This window comes from Trachemys scripta, chromosome 5 (assembly GCF_013100865.1).
Source record: "Trachemys scripta elegans isolate TJP31775 chromosome 5, CAS_Tse_1.0, whole genome shotgun sequence".
Taxonomy (NCBI): domain Eukaryota; kingdom Metazoa; phylum Chordata; order Testudines; family Emydidae; genus Trachemys; species Trachemys scripta.
Window position 1 is genome coordinate 51,411,253 of NC_048302.1, and position 21,766 is coordinate 51,433,018.

The window sequence follows — 21,766 nt, forward strand, 5'->3', positions numbered from 1 at the left end:
TGTGCGCTCCACAATATCTGTGAGAGTAAGGGGGAGACCTTTATGGCGGGGTGGGAGGTTGAGGCAACTCGCCTGGCCGCTGATTACGCGCAGCCAGACACCAGGGCGGTTAGAGGAGCACAGCAGGGCGCGGTGCGCATCAGAGAAGCTTTGAAAACGAGTTTTGTGACTGGCCAGGCTACTGTGTGAAACTTCTGTTTGTTTCTCCTTGATGAACCCTCCAACCCCCCCCCCCGACCCGGTTCACTCTACTTCCCTGTAAACCAACCACCCCACCCCACCCTCCCCTCCCCTCCCGCTTGCAGAGGCAATAAAGTCATTGTTTTTTTCACATTCATGCATTCTTTATTAGTTCCTTACAGAGGTAGGGGGATAATTGCCAAGGTAGCTGGGATGGGTGGGGGAGGAGGGATGGAAAAGGACACACTGCATTTTAAAACTTTAACTCTTATTGAAGGCCAGCCTTCTGATGCTTGGGCGATCATCTGGGGTGGAGTGACTGGGTGGACGGAGGCCCCCCCACCGTGTTCTTGGGCGTCTGGGTGAGGAGGCTATGGAACTTGGGGAGGAGGGCTGTTGGTTACACAGGGGCTGTAGCGGCGGTCTCTGCTCCTGCTGCCTTTCCTGCAACTCAACCATACGCTCGAGCATATCACTTTGATGCTCCAGCAGACGGAGCATTGCCTCTTGCCGTCTGTCTGCAAGCTGACGCCACCTATCGTCTTCAGCCCGCCACTTGCTCTGTTCTTCCCGCGATTCAGCCCGCCACCTCTCCTCTCGTTCATATTGGGCTTTTCTCATCTCCGACATTGACTGCCTCCACGCATTCTGCTGTGCTCTATCAGCCTGGGCGGACATCTGCAGCTCCGTGAACATCTCGTCCCTCGTCTTACGTTTTCTCTTTCTAATGTTCACGAGCCTCTGCGAAGGAGAAACATTTGCAGCTGGTGGAGGAGAAGGGAGAGATGGTTAAAAAAGACACATTTTAGGGAACAATGGGTACACTCTTTCATTACAAGGTCGCATATTTCGGCTTGCAGGCAGCCATCGTAGGCCACAGTGTTTTGGCTTTTTTAACCTTCTTAACATGCGGGAAAGGTTGCAAACAGCAGCGCATTTCCCATATCAAGGATGAATTGGGTTGTCCATTTAAAATGGGGTTTCAATGTAAAAGGAGGGGGCTGCGGTTTCCCGGTTAACATGCGGCACAAACACAAGTAAACCCCCCCCCCCCACACACACACACACGATTCTCTGGGATGATCACTTCACCCCTCCCCCCCACCGCGTGGTTAACAGCGGGGAACATTTCTGGTCAGAAGAGCAGGAACGGGCGCCTCTGAATGTCCCCCTTAATAAAATCACCCCATTTCAACCAGGAGAGCTTTCTGGAGATGTCCCTGGAGGATTTCCGCTCCATCCCCATACACGTTAACAGACTTGCTTGCTTTTTTTTTGTAATGTTTACAAATATTTACAAAGTTACACTCACCAGAGGTCTCCTGTGTGCCCTGAGGGTCTTGGGTGAGTTCGGGGGTTACTGGTTCCAGGTCCAGGGTCACAAACATATCCTGGCTGTTGGGGAAACCGGTTTCTCCGCTTCCTTGCTGCTGTGAGCTACCTACAGTACCTCCATCGTCATCTTCCTCGTTCCCCGAACCGTCTTCCCTGTGTGTTTCTCCAGTGAGAGAGTCATAGCACACGGTTGGGGTAGTGGTGGCTGCACCCCCTAGGATCGCATGCAGCTCCGCGTAGTAGCGGCAAGTTTGCGGCTCTGCCCCGGACCTTCCGTTTGCTTCTCTGGCTTTGTGGTAGGCTTGCCGTAGCTCCTTAATTTTCACGCGGCACTGCTGTGTGTCCCTGTTATGGCCTCGGTCCTTCATGGCCTTGGAGATCTTTTCTAATACTTTTCCATTTCTTTTACTGCTACGGAGTTCAGCTATCACTGCTTCATCTCCCCATATGGCGAGCAGATCTCGTACCTCCCGTTCGGTCCATGCTGGAGCTCTTTTGCGATCCTGGGAGGACTCCATGACGGTTACCTGTGCTGATGAGCTCTGCGTGGTCACCTGTGCTCTCCACGCTGGGCAAACAGGAAATGAAATTCAAACCTTCGCGGGTCTTTTCCTGTCTACCTGGTCAGTGCATCTGAGTTGAGAGCGCTGTCCAGAGCGGTCACAATGAAGCACTGTGGGATAGCTCCCGGAGGCCAATAACATCGAATTCCGTCCACACTACCCCAATTCCGACCCGCAAAGGCCGGTTTTATCGCTAATCCCCTCGTCGGAGGTGGTGTAAAGAAACCGGTTTAAAGGGCCCTTTAAGTCGAAAGAAAGGGCCTCGTTGTGTGGACGTGTCCAGGCTTAATTCGGTTTAACGCTGCTAAAGTCGACCTAAACCCGTAGTGTAGACCAGGCCTAAGTATTGAATTATCCACTAGCTTTGGGGTTTGTCTGCCCCATTCTTTGCAGTTTACTCTAATTGGGTAACCTCAGCTGGCACCCACTGGGACCCCGGTCACAATATTTCAATGGGGAAAACTATTGCCCCAATCCTACAAACGTTTAGGGCTTGTCTTCACTGCAGTATTAACTAAAGTTATAATTTGAGTTTTGCCCCTAACTCAAATCCCATCCACACACAAAATCCTTTAGCTCTAGTGTGGTGGTGCTTCTAACTCAAGTTGGCTGGCCCATCAGGGGGCATTGGCCATAGCTCAGGGGAGTGCAATTCATCTGCTGCTAACATGACCAGTCTTCAGTTTGGAAAGAGGCTAGTGCTACCTGAGTGCACTAGTCTTCCACTGCCTTCCCACAGTTCCCCTCCATGTGCCCAGAAAGGATAGACAAGTTCTCCCACAATTCACATGGAAAGAATTCATAAACTGGCTAAGCTTACTGCAGCACAAAGAACAGTGGGTCGTGCACTCAGAAGTCTTAGTGCCATACACAAGCGTGTGTAGTGCCCTGTGGACACAGCAGCTTGAATGTTCTTTGCAGTGTGTCCACTCTCACTAGGCTAATTTGAGAGAAATAACTTGAGTGAGCCCTGGAGGGAAGACATAGAATTCAGCACATGCCTAAGGGTAAGTTTTTGCAGAATCAGAGACTGAAGAGCTTTGATTTATCGTATTGTGACAAGTACCTTATTACAGTTGGAGGTAATATCTTCTTATTCCTATAATGTGATTTAACAAGGAGCAGATCTTATGGTAAACTTTTAGGCTGTGATACTGCAATTGGGTCTGCCTAGTAGGGTCATTGCACCTAATTGCAAAGTCTTAATTGAAGTCAGTAGGGCCGTGTGCATGTGCAAGTAGCCCCTATGTGAATCAATTGCAGGATTAGGGCCTTAGTTTGCACTTCTCTATATTACTTACTATGTTTCACAAACTTAAAAATGTTCCTATTTTCTCGAGTATATTGCTATTTACCTTAAAAATGATCCAGTAATCTCCCTCCACATTACCATGACTTCACCAATTTAGCAATTGTATGTCTTCAGCCTATGACAATGGATGATCTTCATTTGTTAAAACAATCTAGCTCAAGTAAAGCTTGCTCATGTTTAATGGTAATGTTAGATAAAAAAAAAAATGCAATGTGCCAGGACTACTATGCATACTTTAGAAAGGCAGAATATTAATAGCCCACCAGATGTGTCTAGACAATTAAATAGCATTTTTAAGATGCCAAAAGTTTTTAATAACCAATCTGAAGAGTCTGTAATGTAAGATTCATTAAAGTTTAATTCTGAGAGGCGATGGAGTCTATGAAATGCTATATAGAATATAAAGTGGGAGTTAGTCAGTTTTCTCATAGGGCAAACATTCACATCTAAAAATATATTTGCAATAAATGTAAATCCATATATTTAAATGTATTGCAAGTTATAATATAAATCCAAATCTGCCCTACAGCCTTTCAATGTTTATAGATTGTTTTTTGTACTATGATATAATTGGTCCTGGGCAATTACCAAATGCCATTGTTTATATGATATTTTGAATACTATAACTTGCACAGCAAGTCAAGTAAAGGCTAGACCTAGTTTACTGTCAGCTCATAGTAAGGGATAGTGCATCTGCACCAAGCAGGAGCAGATCAGTGAAGGAACTGTGACTTAATCACAATTTTCTCCTGGACTCCCCCTTATTTCTGGGGGAAAGCAATCTGCTACTCGCTGTAATGAGTACCACCAAGGTTCTCAACTGTTTACACACTAGTATTCCCTTCCTACCTTGCCAAAATACATCTTCCTACCTCTCCATTTAAGATGGGAAAGGCTCAGCTCCACTGATTGCTGCATTGGGGAGAAGACAAAATTACAGCCATTCCTCATTCTATTCTTGTCTGGGCACTCCCTTCCTCTAGCTATTAGGGAAGGAGAACAGCCAGTTCTTCAGAGTCTACTCTTTCCTCCACATTCCTGTAGTCATATCATCACCATATCATCAGACAAATAGTTCACACCTGCAGAAATATTTTTGGGATGCAGGGGTATGGCTCTAGTTAAAAATTCTCAGGAAGCGACTCCCTCCCAAACACGCTTCTATATATTTTCTTGTGCCATTGGCACTCAAATGACTTCTACATCCCTACACTTCCACAAATCATGATGAAACCCTGGAATTTCATTCAAAAATGTGTCATTAGCAACATTCTAATTTGTAGAGAGGCTAGCTGCTTGAGGGTGTGTAAGGAGGGAAGGCCTCAGTTTCGCTCTGGCTGAAGAAGAACTAATGTGAGCAAATGAGGGACCATGTTCATCTTTAATCATGCAGGAGTTTATAGAAGCAGTGTGGGCCTATGCAGAATTGTTTGAGGACATACCTGAGGTCAAATCTGCCCTTTCAAGCACATGGACTCTTGCTTTTATGCAAGGGTGGACTGTTCAACATCAGCTGACTTTCTTTTATATTCATGTGTGACCCTAAGAAAACCTTAATGCCAACTGGCAAAGGGGTTACAAGAATATCCTGATTCTGGTATGTGCAGCCTGGTTCACCAAAGAATGTCATGTCCAGTATCAAAAGAAAGCTGGTGTCACACTGGTTATGAATCTCATCATAAAATGTATGTGCTGCCATTATGCTAGGTGTTATCTTATAGTTTGTATCAAGGTGTTAATCCCCAGAAGAGGTGAAACACTGATTTCCTGCCAGACCAGAGATATTTATCCATCTACCTATTGAAATATAAACTCAGTATTGTCTCATTCGCAATCATCAGTCTGCATTAAGTGCATGTGAATGCGTGTGAAATTTTACAGGAAGAGAAGAACAGCAATGGGAAAAGAGCCTTATCTGGGGGCACACTTCAAAGGTTTACTGGACTATAACTGGATGACAAGGAAAGCACCTAAGAAGTAAACAAACAGTATGCTTACATTCATGAAAATGGGATCACAACAGCCTTAGTTGGAAATGCTGCAGAAGGCTTTCAGTGGAATACAGCTGTTCAAGACAGGTAATTAGCCTATTAAGTTTAGTCTCTAGAAAGTGTGTATTGTTTTATATGTAACCCTTCTATTTCCTTTATCCTTATTCACTATCTCTTAAATCTTGATCTTTGATAATAAATGTATGATTGTTTTCACTATAAATATATCTACATTATAATATTTCACTACAAATACATCCTAAGTTGAATCAATGTGTGTACAGTGTTCCTTGGGGACAGCAAACCTGGTATTACTGTGAGTTTTCAGTGGCTAAGGGCCTGGGCACTACAGGGAAAATGCTTCAAAGGAGCTTGGGGACTGGGGTGCACCTATTGTTAACCTGAAAGGCAACATAAGGGCTGGTGTAGACCAGACCACACTGTCTGGGTGATTAACAGGCTGGTGGTCTCGGGGAGCTAACAACCATTTAAGCACATGCATGTCTCTTTCTCACTTGGGGGTGGGGGAACAAAGTGACTCCCAATCCTGGGCACCCTGAGAACAGTCACATCTTGTTAGTATTCTGTAGTTATTTATTATTTGTATTGTGGTAGTGCCTAGGAACCCCAATCATGGACCATTGTATTAAGTATTGTACATGGAGCCTTGTAGACATTGAACAGTATTCCTATTCTCCCTGCTGTCCCACATGATTTTATGATTCTTATATACAACACATGGCTATTATAGATGCTGATAGTGCTTTTTTTTTATTAGCAATGTTTTAGGGCCCAGTCCTGCACCCATTATTCCATGACAAAACTGACCTTGACTTCATTGGAAATGAAGTGCAAATAAAAACTGATTTCTTCTAGTGGAGCCACAATTGCAGGGAAGGTGATATTTTTTAAATTGGGGTGCTTAATATTATTATATGTCAGTAATAACATTTTTATTTTAAAATTACAGTCATACTTTCAGTTTAATATACACATATTGTAAATTATTCACTTTTTTTGTCACTGCACTTAAATTACTAAATTGTAATTTAGTTGCTCATTAGTGAGAGTAATTGTCAATATCTTGCCAAATAGCCTGTGTCCACTAGAAATGGGACTTGCATAAATTAAAAAGGGATATTTTGCTGGTAGTCAATGTACCAGAATAATTTATGCTATAAATAAGCACCATGCTATGGCTAGTAGTGTTTAGGCAGCTGTAAAGTGCCTTTTGTGTAACTAGGAAGCACATTTTTATATAATTAAGAAAATTGATGAGAGTTAAATGTTGAGGGAATGCAGGTGGTACTGGAAGCACACTGTAGCATAATATTATCTGACTCCTGGATAATTTTTACATACTACTAATGTATTTTTACTTTCGGTATGGTTTTATAATGCAATTGGCAACTATATTTTAACCTGTTAAATGCTAGAGAAACACATTTCTCAAAAGCAACCAGAGGAAGCTTGTTAGAGCTGGTCAAAAAATGGGAGGGAAAAAAAATCACACTCACCCATACACAAATCACAATTTTAAAGTGTTTCCATTTTGCCGGGGTTGAAATAGATTTTTTTTTTCACTTTTTGATTTTTTTAAAAAAACAAACGTTTGTGTATGCCTCCTTCCTTCCCCCTCTTTGCCACTGAGTGCAATAAAATTCATGATGCCCAATATTGGGTTTTTTAATTCTGTAGCTTTTCCATAGTTGAGGAAGTTTTGAAAAGTTACAGTCTACAGAGTGGCAAAAGGGAAAATGGGAAATAAAGAAAAATGAAAAGTGAAAAAATCCCATCTCTCTAAATATCATTCACTCTACTGCATTCAGTGACAAAAAGGAAAAAGAGGAAGGCATCTATATTTCAAATATCAAAATATTCAGGCTTGAAAAAAAACCCAGAATATATCAAAACCCCAAAAGCTTCTTATGAAACCTGTTGATTTAGGGGGAAAAGGCCATTTCTTTAATCAGAAGAAGAAGAATTAAAATTTTTGCATCAGCTGAAACTTGTGTTTAGGCAAGTGTTTGTTTCACACACACTGCTTTCCAGTGAAGGGGGCAGTAGGTCCCAGGTCAATACTGCTTTTGTGGAGGGAAGACTGGTGCTTAACACCAACCACCAATCAGTTCCTCATCACTGATCCTATTGCTTGCCCGCCTACTGCTTGCCAGCCACGTCGTGAGTGGGCCCTTCTTAACTGACTCCGGACTGGGCAAGGCCTCTGTGCAGCCAACCAGCACCGTCGAGGTCTTCGAGATAATCCAAGCTGCAGCGCAGATCAAACAGTGATACACACTGTTGAGGAGTGCCCGCTAACCAAATTCAGCGGTGGGGTTCGAGAGCTCCATTTGGCCACTAAGAACACTATTGCTTGGCTTGGCGAGTACGCAAACGCTAAATAAATACTGCTCTTTACGAAGTGACATTTGAGACTCTTAACTGAAACAGACCCGAGCAGGAACCCATACAGATTTCCTGCTGGAGAAGCCAAGATACTGCTTATACAGTCTGCACAGCCGGGCGCAAGTTTCCAGGAGAGGATGAGATTTGAGTTCTGCTCTTAGGTTTTTCTACTAACTGGTAATAATATTTTTGTGTAGTTCAGAACTATTATTAATGACCAAGATCTTGTATCCGTATGCTAGGAAAGAGACAACTATCATTTCCTAAATTTTATAAATGGAGTACCTGAGAGAGTGCCCAAGGTCATTCCAGGCAGAGGCAGGAGAAGAAACTAGGTTGCTAATGTGACAGAGCCATGTCTGCTGTATCACACTGCCTTTTAAAATGAATGTGTCAAATCTATACGCTGAAAACCATTGCTGTCACCATTAGACAACACTCTGCTGCTCCCTGAGCTAAGAATAAGAACCCAGGTATCCAGGTAAACTTTGGCAGTCATGGGATGTTGGCTGTGTCTCATTCTAATGATTCTCCCTCCTCCGAGAGGATAACTGCCTACTTCTACTATATACTAGTTACTCCTTGAGCTTAAATGAAAGAGGTGAAGCTGAAGGTCCTTGGTACAAAACCATGCAGGGAAAATGGTAACAAGGACTGTTCTAGTTCATATACACAAATGGACAGAATTAAGATTCTACAGACAGGACATGCCATCATTATGCTTAACTTCCCAGTGTTTGATTTTGCAATGTTTTTAGTGTAGATTTTAGTTAGCAAATAAATAAAATAAAGCCTCCTTCCCCTCTCCCTTAAAACTGCAGTTATTGGGTGATACCTGCAAGACAGGTTTCAGAGTAGCAGACATGTTAGTCTGTATATGCAAAAAGAACAGGAGTACCTGTGACACCTTAGAGACTAACAAATTTGGGCATAAGCTTTTGTGGGCATCTGATGAAGTGGGCTGTAGTCCACGAACGCTTATGCTCAAATAAATTTGTTAGTCTCTAAGGTGCCACAAGTACTCCTGTTCTACCTGCAAGACATGCAGCTAATGAATTACAGAGCCTTTCCTCTAGAGGTCTCCAGTTGAAAGCTCAGTAGGGATTACTGCTACCCTGGAGATAAACAGAGGACCTCCCACGCTGGAGCTGTGAAGGCTAGTGCCCTTTCGCTAGCATAGCTTTACACTCCTTTTAAAGCTGAAATGCACGGTTACACTCACTCACATTGTTTGCTTATTAAATGTGCATAGGTCCAGGGCCAGCTCCAAGCACCAGCTAAACAAGCAGGTGCTTGGGGCGGCACTCCAGCTGCTATTGGGGCGGCACGTCCGGGGCTTCGGTGGCAATTCGGGGCGAATCCCTCAGTCCCTCTCAGAGCGAAGGACCTGTTCTCAAGGGGTTCCTTCTTTGCTCTGTGGCCATTCTTTCCTAAGGGCCAACTCTTTCCTCTACTGGGGGCTGCTTTGCCGGAACGCCTCCTGTTTGGGGCGCAGGGACGGGGAAGGGAGTGAAGCAGCCCGTTCTGGTGAGGCATTCCCAGGAGCCACGTCTGCAGCGCTCTAACCGGGAAGGTTAGCTGTGCAGGGGGGAGGGGACTCTGTATAGAAGGGTTGCACCTTTTCCTTCCCCTTTATGGACTGATAAACAGCTGGGTGTATAGCGTTGACAGCCCACGACGCTGAGTCCCTGGCGTTCCCCCCTCGCCGTAGTTTTCTTTTCTTTGCAAACCTAACAGCGTGACAGTGCGTAGAAGGAAGAATTCCCTGCCGTAGTTCCTGGATTAACTTCAGTCTCAGGCAGTCACAGCTGGAGCAACTGAGTCCTGCTGCGGCTTAACTAGTCTTCATTCGTTTCGTAACAACCGAAAGTGAAACAGGACTGGGCGGGCTCTGGGGAGAACGTGATTTGCTGTCATTGGTGGCAGCTCTCCACTGATGCTTTCTCTGCAGACACGTTCCCAAACTCGTGAGTATTTTACAAACTTTAGCAACATTCATCGGGCTTGTGTTTCTTATTTGTTTTCATATGATTGAATCTTAATGTATTGAAAGAAGGACTGTGTTCTGCTTAACCTTTAGATGTATCTCAGTAGTTTCCAGTCCTACAGCTGCCTCTGATTGATCCACCAGTGGTTTATAATCTTGCAGTCACCTTTTCTTATTAAAAAAAATTCTCTCCCTTGCTGCTGTGTGAAAGAGTTATGCAAACAGGGAAAATCAACTGTAGTCAGTGGATGTAATTATACAGAAAATAGTGCAAAATACACAAAGTAAACATTGTGAGAGGAAGAGAATAAAGTTCCAGTTGTCTTAGGAGCTACTTTTAATAATGATCGGTTAAATAGAGACAGAAGTGTGGGGTTTTTTAATTGATGGCATCTCTTTAATTCAGGCTCTTGAAATAGCTTAATGAGAAGGTGTAATTAAACATCAAGCTGCATTAACATAGGACTCTACAACCTAGATGAAGTCCCACTGACCTAATGCTGGGGTATGCTAGCAGATTCTGATGTTAGGACTGTGCTCTTATCTGGCCAATATGCTAGATAGGGCAAATGCATGAGTAGTTCTGCTGTTTAAAAAAATGATTGTTGTATTTTCCATTTAAAGATATCAAGTGGCATGGGTCACCTTTTTTATGCCTGCAAAATTACTTGGATAAAATCCACAAAAGCAAGGAAATTCACCATATTGTGCCCAGGCAGTGTCTTTGAGGGGACCTCTTCTTCTGTGTCCATCCAGCCTGTATACCTAAGCCTGGTTCTTTTAAGATATATTCTAATATGGATTACAATGTCAAATATAGTGGAACATGCTAGTAGTTCCTTGTTATAATAATCCGCTTGTGTTATGTGAATGCCTGTCAAATGATCAGCAGTCCCTTTGGCCATTATTTACGTTTCCCTGTATTTACACATGTCCATTTATTTGCCTCATGCAGGACAGGTGTAATAAATACAGAAGTGATCCCTTTTCATTTTGCCCTAAAATAAGGAGACACTCAATATTATAGTGCAATTAGAATTTAATATAAGGAAATATTCTTTGCACAGCAGTAAAGTTGACCCATGGAATTCACTCCCTTGAGCAGCTGTTGAGACAAATGTTTTGGCTAGATTTTAAAATAGTTGGGGCAATTTATAGGACTATTAATGACATTTTAACTATGCAAACTAAAATAATAAATGGAAGCAAATCTCATGCTTTGTGGTATAAACTGATAGAAAATCCCATCTGAATCCCAACAAGCTATGATCTACACTGTGAAACTGACGAGTTGCATTCTGAAGTTCACTAGCATTGCTCTGAAGTATTGGACATAAAATAGTCCGACTTGGTGTAGCAGTATATTGTAAATACCTTCGCCTCTGAGATGTGTCCTCCCTCTTCAATTGACAGCTGGCTTTGTGAGAAGATACGCAAGTAAATCTTGAAGCTGTACAGCAATTAATTTTATGACAAACTTTAGAACCCTGCCACCACAACGTCTTAAACAGTTATAAGCCTTCAATTTGTTCTGTAAGTGTTGACCGCTTTCCTCTACTATATGGTATGGAAAACGAAACCATGGAAAAGGAAGTAGGAGCTGTGCTGAACAGAAGCCTGGCTATGCTGCAACATTTTCTTTTTCTCAATTTCAGCTATCTCTAGTTCTTCTATGCTTATAATTATGGAGCTTAGCTTCATGCAGCCTGGGTATTGTGGCAGCTTAGAGGGGAGAAGGGGAGCCAAGGAAAAGCTGCCTGCCTCCCTCCCCCCACTCTCCCACATGGGATATTGTCCTGTTGAACTTAGGGTTGCCAACTGTCTAATTATAAAAAACCAAACACCATTGCCCTGCCCTCCTCCCCTGCCCCGCCCCTTCCAAGGCCCCACTGTGCTCACTCCGTCCCCCCCTCAGTTGCTCGCTCTCCCCTACCCTCCCTCACTTTCACTGGGCTGGGGCAGGGGTGCGGGAAGGGGTGTGGGCTCTGGGCTGGGCGGTGGGGCCGAGGGGTTTGGAGTGTGGGAGAGGGCTCTGGGCTGAGCCTGGGTCAAGGGTTTGTGATGTAGGAGGGGTTGTGGGGTGCAAGCTCTGGCAGGGAGTTTGGGTGCTGAAGGATATTCAGGACTGGGGCAGGGGGTAGGGGTGCAGGTGGGAGTGAGGGCTCTGCGAGGGAGTTTGGGTGCAGGAGCGGATGAGAGCTCTGGGAGGGAGTTTGAATGCAGGAGAGGGCTCCAGGCTGGCGTAGGGGGTTGGAGTGCAGGAGAGGGTGTGGAGTGCAGGCTCCAGTTGGGAGGTGCTTACCTTGGGTGGCTTGCGGTCAGTGGCGCAGCGGGGCTAAGGCAGATTCCCTGCCTGCCCTGGCCTCACACTGCTCCCAGAAGTGGCTGGCATGTCCCTGCGGCCCCTGGGGGGGGAGGGAGGCAGGGAGCTTTGTGTGCTGCCCGCGTCCACATGCACCGCCCCCGCAGCTCCCATTGGCCGCAGTTCCCGGACAATGGGAGTTGCGGAGTCGGAGCTGAGGGGGAGGCAGAGTGCAGAGCCACCTGCCTCCCTCTCCTCCTCCAGGGGCTGCAAGCCACTTTCGGGAGTGGCGCGAGGCCAGGGCAGGCAGGGAGCCTGCCTTAGCCCCGCTGTGCTGCCAGAGTGTCAGCACCTAAAATCTCCCGGTTTGGCTTCAGTAGCCTCTGGGAGATAGGATAAGAAATCAGGGGGGTTGGCAACGTTAGTTGAACTTGTGTTGCAAAATGCATCTCAATTACTGCTTCTCAGAGACACTATGTAGGGAATATGGGTGTTTAGATTTCAGGGGGGCAATAGTTGGCAAAGCAGAACCAGGGTTGCCAACTCTTGTGATTTTGGCTGGGGCCAGAGCCAATCTAGTAGTGATGTGAGAAGCTCCAGCCATCCAATGAATTTCAACTCTGCCTTGGGGAAACCCCCTCTGATGGGCTCCTTTCCCCACTGCCCTGCCTCAGGGCGATGAGTGGTTCTGTAGGCATGCTGAAGGAAGCAAGCAGGACTCTCTCCCTCACCACCATTTTCACAGAAGGATAGGGGAGAAAAACAGGGAGCATAAAAAGCCCAACAGCTCAGAATGGCACTGCTCCCCCTGCCCATCTTCTTTTGTGATCAGTGGGGCAGTTCCGCTGCTTCTCAACTCTCCCTCCCTTGCAACACCAGACCTGGGAAGGGACAGAAGTGGGAGAAGAGGGACCCCACTGCAGCTCACCCCAGGCCTGGGAGAGTGGGAAGAAGCTTCCTAGGAGCTGCGGGAGGAGCAGGGATGAGTCAGCAAGGCAGAAGTGGGGGTGAGAACTCCTGCAACAGGGACCAAATGTTGAATATTTTTGGGAGCGTTGGCAATGCTAATTGTCATATACACACAATGGGGATGGGCAGGAAGAGGTCAAAAATCAAGACAGATCAAAATACATTAAAAATAATCTCATTTGGGTGGGTGGGTGGGCTGGGATCTTGCTCATGGTTGTTTAATGTTTGAGGCTGGCAATACTGGGATTGTGCCCGTTTGTTTACTCTGCAAAATAATGAACGTATTATTCGTTTATTTAAAAAAAAAATTCTGCTCTTGTGAATTTCAGAAGACTGCATGCTTACAAAAATAGATCAGACATGCATCAGCTGAGGGCAAAAAGAGGCTTAATCTAACAACGAATAAAATTCTGATGCACAGTATCTACAGAGACCAAGGACAATGTCATTGCAAATTATAATAATACAAAAGAAGGAAAATAATGTCACACTAACTCATACTAACAAGGATATGTTAGTGTGCAGAGCTAAATATATATATATTTATATATGGTTGGGCAGTTCTGCTTCTTGCTTTTCTATCCAGTGATATATTTGGTTAGTCTCTGTTAACTGAGCCATAGTTTCTCCACTTGGTATGATGACTCCATCTATAAGAATCATAATTTTTCCTGCTAGACATAATGAGTCTTATTTAAAACTCATCAGAGTTGGACCCAGGCCCTGTGGCTGCCTTCCTAATTTCTCGCACAAGCCAACTGACTTTAGGAGATTTCAGAGAATGAAAGCATATGCTCTGCCATAACAAATGAAACCATTCACTGATGTCAAAAACTGATGCAGTAAGCCTTAGTTAGAATTGATAAGAATACGGAAATGATGATTTCAAAAATTTCAGCAGCAGATTTGAGAATTACTGATTTGAAAAATACAATTGAGAAATATTAATGTGTTATAATGAATGGTTTGTGTGACTAATAACATCTCTTAGGCCAATATCCTCCACATTGTGTTTTCAAACATTCAGAAAGCCCCTCTTGTTAAGACCTCTAACTCCAGGGCCATTGCCTCCTTACTATTTCAGCCCCGCTGGCAGCAGAATGAAAGTTTGTAGGCAGCCATTCTGTGTTAGTTGTTATGCTTTAGCACAGGCAAGCATTTGTCATTCGGAAACACTTTCCCACTTTATGAGATATCTCCCCCATCCAACCGCCTATCAGAAATATTAACAAAAACAAGCTTAAAGATACTCTGTAGCAGTGCCTACAAAGCAACAATTACACTGACTGGCTTATAAAAGCTGTTTTTGCTAACACTGTCTTTGCTGTAAAAGCATGCTACGCCAAATTGCCCTTACTAAAAATGACAAATATTAGTCTAAAACACAGGGGAAAACTTTTTTATCACTATAAATTACTGCTATAAACAGGTGCCAAACCTGGACACTAACGGAAATGGGAACGGAGAGTGGGACATAAGCCCAAAATGGGGCGTGAAAACCTGTCAAAAAAATACATGGTGATGAATACTAAAAAGGTATATGTGACGTTCCTCTGATGTTATCTGGACTGGTGATCTGCTAGGTCATAGAATCATAGAATATCAGGGTTGGAAGGGACCTCAGGAGGTCATCTAGTCCAACCCCCTGCTCAAAGCAGGACCAATTCTCAACTAAATCATCCCAGCCAGGGCTTTGTCAAGCCGGGCCTTAAAAACCTCCAAGGAAGGAGATTCCACCACCTCCCTAGGTAAAGCATTCCAGTGCTTCACCACCCTCCTAGTGAAATAGTGTTTCCTAATATCCAACCTAGATCTCCCCCACTGCAACTTGAGACCATTGCTCCTTGTTCTGTCATCTGCCACCACTGACAACAGCCAAGCTCCATCCTCTTTGGAACCCTCACCAATGTCACATAAAGGGGAACTATCACGTCCCTCGATCTGCTGGTAGTGCCCCTACTCATACAGCCCAAAATGCCATTAGCCTTCTTGGCAACAAGAGCACACTGTTGACTCATATCCAGCTTCTCGTCCACTGTGACCCCTAGGTCCTTTTCTGCAGAACTGCTACCTAGCCATTCGGTCCCTAGTCTGTAGCAGTGCATAGGATTCTTCCGTCCTAAGTGCAGGACTCTGCACTTGTCCTTGTTGAACCTCATCAGGTTTCTTTTGGCCCAATCCTCCAATTTGTCTAGGCCCCTCTGTATCTGATCCCTACCCTGCAGCATATCTACCACGCCTCCCAGTTTAGTGTCATCTGCAAACTTGCTGAGAGTGCAGTCCACACCATCCTCCAGATCATTAATAAAGATATTAAACAAAACCGGCCCCAGGACCGACCCTTGGGGCACTCCACTTGAAACCGGCTGCCAACTAGACATGGAGCCATTGATCACTACCCGTTGAGCCCGACGATCTAGCCAGCTTTCTATCCACCTTACAGTCCATTCATCCAGCCCATACTTCTTTAACTTGGTGGCAAGAATACTGTGGGAGACCGTATCAAAAGCTTTGCTAAAGTCAAGGAATAACACATCCACTGCTTTCCCCTCATCCACAGAGCCAGTTATCTCCTCATAGAAGGCAATTAGGTTAGTCAGGCACGACTTCCCCTTGGTGAATCCATGCTGACTGTTGCTGATCACTTTCCTCTCCTCTAAGTGTTTCATAATTGATTCCTTGAGGACCTGCTCCATGATTTTTCCAGAGACTGAGGTGAGGCTGACTGGCCTGTAGGTCCCCTTCTTCCCTTTTTAAAAGATGTGCACTACATTAGCCTTTTTCCAGTCATCCGGGACCTCCCCCGATCGCCATGAGTTTTCAGAGATGATGGCCAATGGCTCCGCAATCACATCCGCCAACTCCTTTAGCACCCTTGGATGCAGTGCATCCGGCCCCATGGATTTGTGCTCATCCAGTTTTTCTAAATAGTCCCGAACCACTTCTTTCTCCATGGAGGGCTGGTCACCTCCTCCCCATACTGTGCTGCCCAGTCCAGCAGTCTGGGAGCTGACCTTGTTTGTGAAGACAGAGGCAAAAAAAAGTACATTAGCTTTTTCCACATCCTCTGTCACTAGGTTGCCTCCCTCATTCAGTAAGGGGCCCACACTTTCCTTGACTTCCTTCTTGTTGCTAACATACCTGAAGAAACCCTTCTTGTTACTCTTAACATCTCTTGCTAGCTGCAACTCCAAGTGCAATTTGGCCTTCCTGATTTCACTCTTGCATGCCTGAGCGATATTTTTATACTCCTCCCTGGTCATTTGTCCAATCTTCCACTTCTTGTAAGCTTCTTTTTTGCGTTTAAGGTCAGCAAGGATTTCACTGTTAAGCCAAGCTGGTCGCCTGCCATATTTACTATTCTTTCTACACGTCGGGATGGTTTGTTCCTGCAACCACAATAAGGATTCTTTAAAATACAGCCAGCTCTCCTGGACCCCTTTGCCCTTTCATGTTATTCTCCCAGGATCCTGCCCATCTGTTCCCGGAGGGAGTCAAAGTCTGCTTTTCTGAAGTCCAGGGTCCGTATTCTGCTGCTCTCCTTTCTTCTTTGTGTCAGGATCCTGAACTCGACCATCTCATGGTCACTGCCTCCCAGGTTCCCATCCACTTTTGCTTCCCCTACTAATTCTTCCCTGTTTGTGAGCAACAGGTCAAGAAAAGCTCTGCCTCTAGTTTGTTCCTCCAGCACTTGCACCAGGAAATTGTCCCCTACACTTTCCAAAAACTTCCTGGATTTTCTGTGCACCACTGTATTGCTCTCCCAGCAGATATCAGGGTGATTAAAGTCTCCCATGAGAACCAGGGCCTGCGATCTAGCAACTTCTGTTAGTTGCTGGAAGAACGCCTCGTCCACCTCATCCTCCTGGTCTGGTGGTCTATAGCAGACTCCGACCACGACATCACCCTTGTTGCTCACACTTCTCAACTTTATCCAGAGACTCTCAGGTTTTTCTGCAGTTTCATACCGGAGCTCTGAGCAGTCATACTCCTCTCTTACATACAATGCAACTCCCCCACCTTTTCTGCCCTGCCTGTCCTTCCTGAACAGTTTATATCCATCCATGACAGTACTCCAATCATGTGAGTTATCCCACCAAGTCTCTGTTATTCCAATCGCATCATAGTTCCATGACTGTGCCAGGACTTCCAGTTCTCCCTGCTTGTTTCCCAGGCTTCTTGCATTTGTGTATAGGCACTTAAGATAACTCATCGATCATCCCTCTTTCTCAGTATGAGACAGGAGTCCTCCCCTCTTGCACTCTCCTGCTCTTGCCTCCTCCCAGGATCCCATTTTCCCACTTACCTCAGGGCTTTGGTCACTCCAGTCCTCGACTCTGGGAGCCAGCCTTACCCTGCTCTGCTGTGAGAACCTCCTGGGCTGTTCACGCACAGCCTCTGGCATGTAAGCTGCTCCCAGCTATGTGAGTGAGCACTTTTGGCCAGCCGCTATTTGGACTGTGCAACTGAATGACTCTAACCAATATCTCCGGTCCCAGACACAACCCTAGGAACCTCTGTCTTGCAGTGTCCAGTTGGATTCAATATTTAGGGGTTCAGAACCATCTAGAACCAGCTTGAGACCCCACCCAGAAATTTGGGAAAGCTAGCCACCACCCCAGGTGTCTCTAAGAGGCAATACTTCCCCACTCACAAGCACTAAATCTATGTATAACAAAAGTAAACTTATTAAAAGGCGAGGGTGCGGCACGTTAACTTGGGGAAACTCTAGCACATTCATAAGCAAGCAAAAAATAAGTAAACACCCACCCCACAGTATCTTGGGCAGTCATCCTTTGCCTCAGTTTCTGACTTTGCTAGGTGAAAGTCTGCTGGATGAAAGTCCCTTTAACATACCGCTCCTCCATTTCCCCTCCACTGCAACTCACTTACGGTTGGTTGTCCAAGGTCAGCGAAGTCCCAGAATGCCTCCGTCACTGCTTGCTGCTATCACCTCTGCTGCTGCTCACTGCCTCTGCTGCTGTTGCTGCCCCCTGGCATCACTGGCCCCTCTGCCACTGCCTGCTAGTGATGCTGCTGCTTCTGTTGCTGCTTGCTGCTACTGCCTCTACCACAGTTGCTGCCCGCTAGTCTCACTGCTGTCTCTGCTTGCTGTTGTCTTTAGCTCCGATGCCATGTGCTGAAGCTCCACCACTTAACCCCGTTCTTAGTGATTCCAGGTCTTTGTGATTTACCTGCTAGTGGGGAACCTCAGTGTTTCTTCCTCTACATTGCTTTTCACCATGACACCATCCCCAAACCAGCTCTAAGGCTCAGCCTCCTCGGCTAGCTCATCAGTGATCTCAGTTCTAGTGGTCACTGAGAAGAAATAAGGCCTCTCAATTGAGTCAGATCAGCTCTGTCTTTAAACACTGGACAAGGAGAATCAAATAGCATCTAGAACTCCTTTAGCAGAGTCTACAGCACCAGGTAGGAACACCTATCCCCACCCACTCTCTTTCACTTGGATTTGGCATCACTTCCACCCCTGCCCCCAGGCACTTGGTGAGTGAGGTTAACATTAGTTGGACCCCACCCCATTAGGGCATATTAAATTCAGTTCAGCTGCCCTTTTAGTCATACAATAAGGATAACATTTCAGTATCCCTTCATCCAACACTAAGGTGAATTTTAACCCCAAACCAGCCAAAATTGATCACTTCAGCAAAGTAGGACTGCCTGCTGATCATCTAGGCAAAGTACACGTGTCTGTGCAAATATGGTCTGGTCTGGAGGTCTTTTCCCCCAGTTCACCAATAGATAGTGGAGCCCATTCAGACTGTAGCTTACACTACATTTAAGCCATCTGCTGAAGTTTCAGTCTTCCGGTAATTAAGTAAAGCGCCAATGTAAAATTGGGGATGAGAGGATAAAGCTTAAGTATTTTTTTTATTAAGAAGTTGGTGAAAAGCAGCAATATTTGGAAGTCAGTCATTTGGCAGCAGGAGAGGTACTGTATAATTAAACTGTCACCCTGGCTGATAGGTTATTATCAGCAGGTAATAATAAGATGTGTGTGTCATTGCGAATCATTGTATGGTATGTCATGGTACAACAGATGAGGTATGTTTTCAATGGCAGTATAGGGTGATCACTTAGAGATTATCATTATGGGCTTTATAAATCACAATCAACAGTGTAATAGTTTAACAGCTATCTGTAGTGGCAGTGCTGGAAAATTGTTTAGCAATGATTGGCTGATTTTTTTCCAATGAAGAATGATTTTAAAAGACTGCATTGTAAAAATACCTGTAAATGACAAAGTTGGCTTATACATTTAACAATTTTAATTCTTTATTTTCTGTAGAAAGATGCTTAAATAAAAAGAACAACCTTGGATTGGTGTTTACCATTTAAAATCATTTTTAGGCATTATAATATATTTGAAGTGAGTGGTGGTTGCAGTTCATTTTTGAGCATCATAAACAACAACAAATGGCACTAAATTTCCCCTTTGCTGCAGTCTCAGCAGAGAGACCAAGAACTGAGTAAGCATGGTAATTCTCTCCCATACGGGTTTCACTTGCAGTAGGGTTGAGGCACATTCGTAGGGGCAGAGTGAGGAAGATTGTATAGCTGCTGCCCATTCTCTGACTGCTAGAGAAAGAACTTCAGTCTGTGGTGCTGTTAAGCCAACGTTTTCAACAAACTATGTATTTGCAAAATGATGATAATATAGGTGAAGAGTTTGTAGGTGTTTCTGAAAGCAACACACCAGTGGAAGAGTAGTTTTGGGCAAGGGAATAATGACAATGTCTCAGGCCCTTGTTTTGTACATCTGCTTGTACATCTGTTTTGTATCTCAAATAATGTCACACTAATTGGCCTATTCTTTATTTAATGTAATGAGAAACTGAGCATGAGCTCAGTGATCTGGTAACTTCTTCAAGCTGCAGAACTTGGCCATGTCTCTCCCTTAGAAGGCACAATAATTATTAATCTCTTCCTGGAAGGAGCAATAGGAGTCAAGGATCTTCCCTTCCCCTCCCCCCGCTCGGAAAGAGGTTGCAAGAGCTGGGAATTCTTGTTCCCTAGGAATCTGAAGGCTGCACCTGAAGCTATTCACCAGACCTCAGCCTGCTTGGATAGGCGTTTAAAAAAAAAATAAATAAATCAAAGTTAAAGAATCTGTTGAGAAGAAAGAGATAACCATTAAAATGGCAGTCCAGTGGTTTAAGCAAAAAAGGAGGCCAAAAGAAGTGCTGCTAAGCTAAAAATTTGGCCTGTGATGAGCTATATAACTGTCTGGGAGAGAGAAAAGACCAGCTACAAACTTGCTAAGGCAAGAGCGAAAATGATGAAGGGTGTGAATGAGTTTTCTCATATTAGAAATGAACATAGAATATTGTAAATGACCAGTGACTCAACCAAGTCTGGAGTGATTATTTGAATGAGTGAAGAGAATCCAAAGGAGGAGTTAAGAACATATAAAATGAATTGGGGCATGATAGATTGCATACAGAAAGAAGAGGCTGTAGAGGCACTTAGGAAAACAGAAAAGGAGAAAGCATGATGGAGTACCGATGGATTTGTTGAAGTCATTGGGAAAGGAAGGTATCAAGTATTTTACAAGTCTCTTCAGTGATATTCTTAAGAAAGAAGATGCCAGATGAATGGCATAAAAGCTTTGTGGTGACTATTTTTAAACCTAAAGAAGATATTACACGGTGTGCTCATTATCACCCAATTAAGCTGACAACAAACACTATGAAAGCATAGGAGAAGATTACTGAAAAGTGTCTGCATGGAACTATTAAAATTTGGAAGGGTCAGTACGGATTTAGGCTGGGAATAGTACATTTGATGCTATATTTGGTCTATGAATCCTCATGGAGAAGCTCAGAGAAAAGACGCAGCAACTGAGTATGGTATTGTGGACTTGGTGTACAATCGCACACACACCAACAGAAGTAGTTTGGTGGAGATTTGTGATGGAGGTGTGTGCCAGAAGCATTTGTCCATCTTGTCCGGGATATGTATAATGGAGTGAAATTCCATGCAGTCAAATTTCAAATCCTTTCTCAGAAATATAGGCTGCTACAGCTTTTCAGTGAAATCACTGTAAGAATTTAAAATTAGCCAAACAATGCATTTTCCCCTAATTTTGTTCTTGGAAATGCTTGAACCATTTTTGATGGAACTGTTGGGATTTTGTGGTTCCCAATGAGTCAGATGCTGGGCAGAATCAAGGGTCTTCGATTCAATTTGATTTGATTCAATTCAACAAGGCTTTATTCAGTGTGCACAAAGGGAGAGCCCCAGTACAAAAATCAGCCAGAGCCCCTCCAGCAAGGAGCCCCTCCCATCGTTATTTTATAGCACATGGCAGTTACGTAACAAGTTACATAACACAAACCTCTAACCAATCATATGTAACCTTTCCATATATAGATTTGTTCATCACATGCTTATACTTCTCCACTCCACATGTTGAGCTCACCCCACTTCCCTTGGGCTTTTCTAGAATGTTCCTAGGGTGGTGAGCCACAGCATGCTTCTTTATGCATAAGTACTTTGTAAATCATACTTTTGTTTAAAACGAACACAAGCATACCCTTTAGAACTTAAAAAAAAAAAAAAAGTCAGCCAGCCTGAGGCAGTCACTTAGCATGGAAATTTTCAGTCCAAATGGTTAAAATTTGGCCAAGTTATAAGCAATGGACAACAGGATCTTACAATAGAAAGGGTTAGGCAACTTTAACTATAGCCATCACTTTCTTT

At 44.4% G+C, this 21,766-nt stretch overlaps 1 protein-coding gene and 1 long non-coding RNA gene across 2 annotated transcripts in view; one reads left to right on the forward strand and one right to left on the reverse strand.

Moving 5' to 3' along the window:
• LOC117878197 overlaps nt 1–21,766 on the reverse strand; it is a 128,259-nt gene that overhangs the window by 31,489 nt on the left and 75,004 nt on the right. The window lies entirely within an intron of this gene.
• The window catches only part of IL15 (interleukin 15), a 65,958-nt gene continuing 53,637 nt past the window's right edge, over nt 9,446–21,766 (forward strand). Inside the window, exon 1 of the mRNA XM_034772251.1 lies at nt 9,446–9,754. The gene's annotated coding sequence lies outside the window, so the exon portion shown is untranslated. The remainder of the gene's footprint in view (nt 9,755–21,766) is intronic.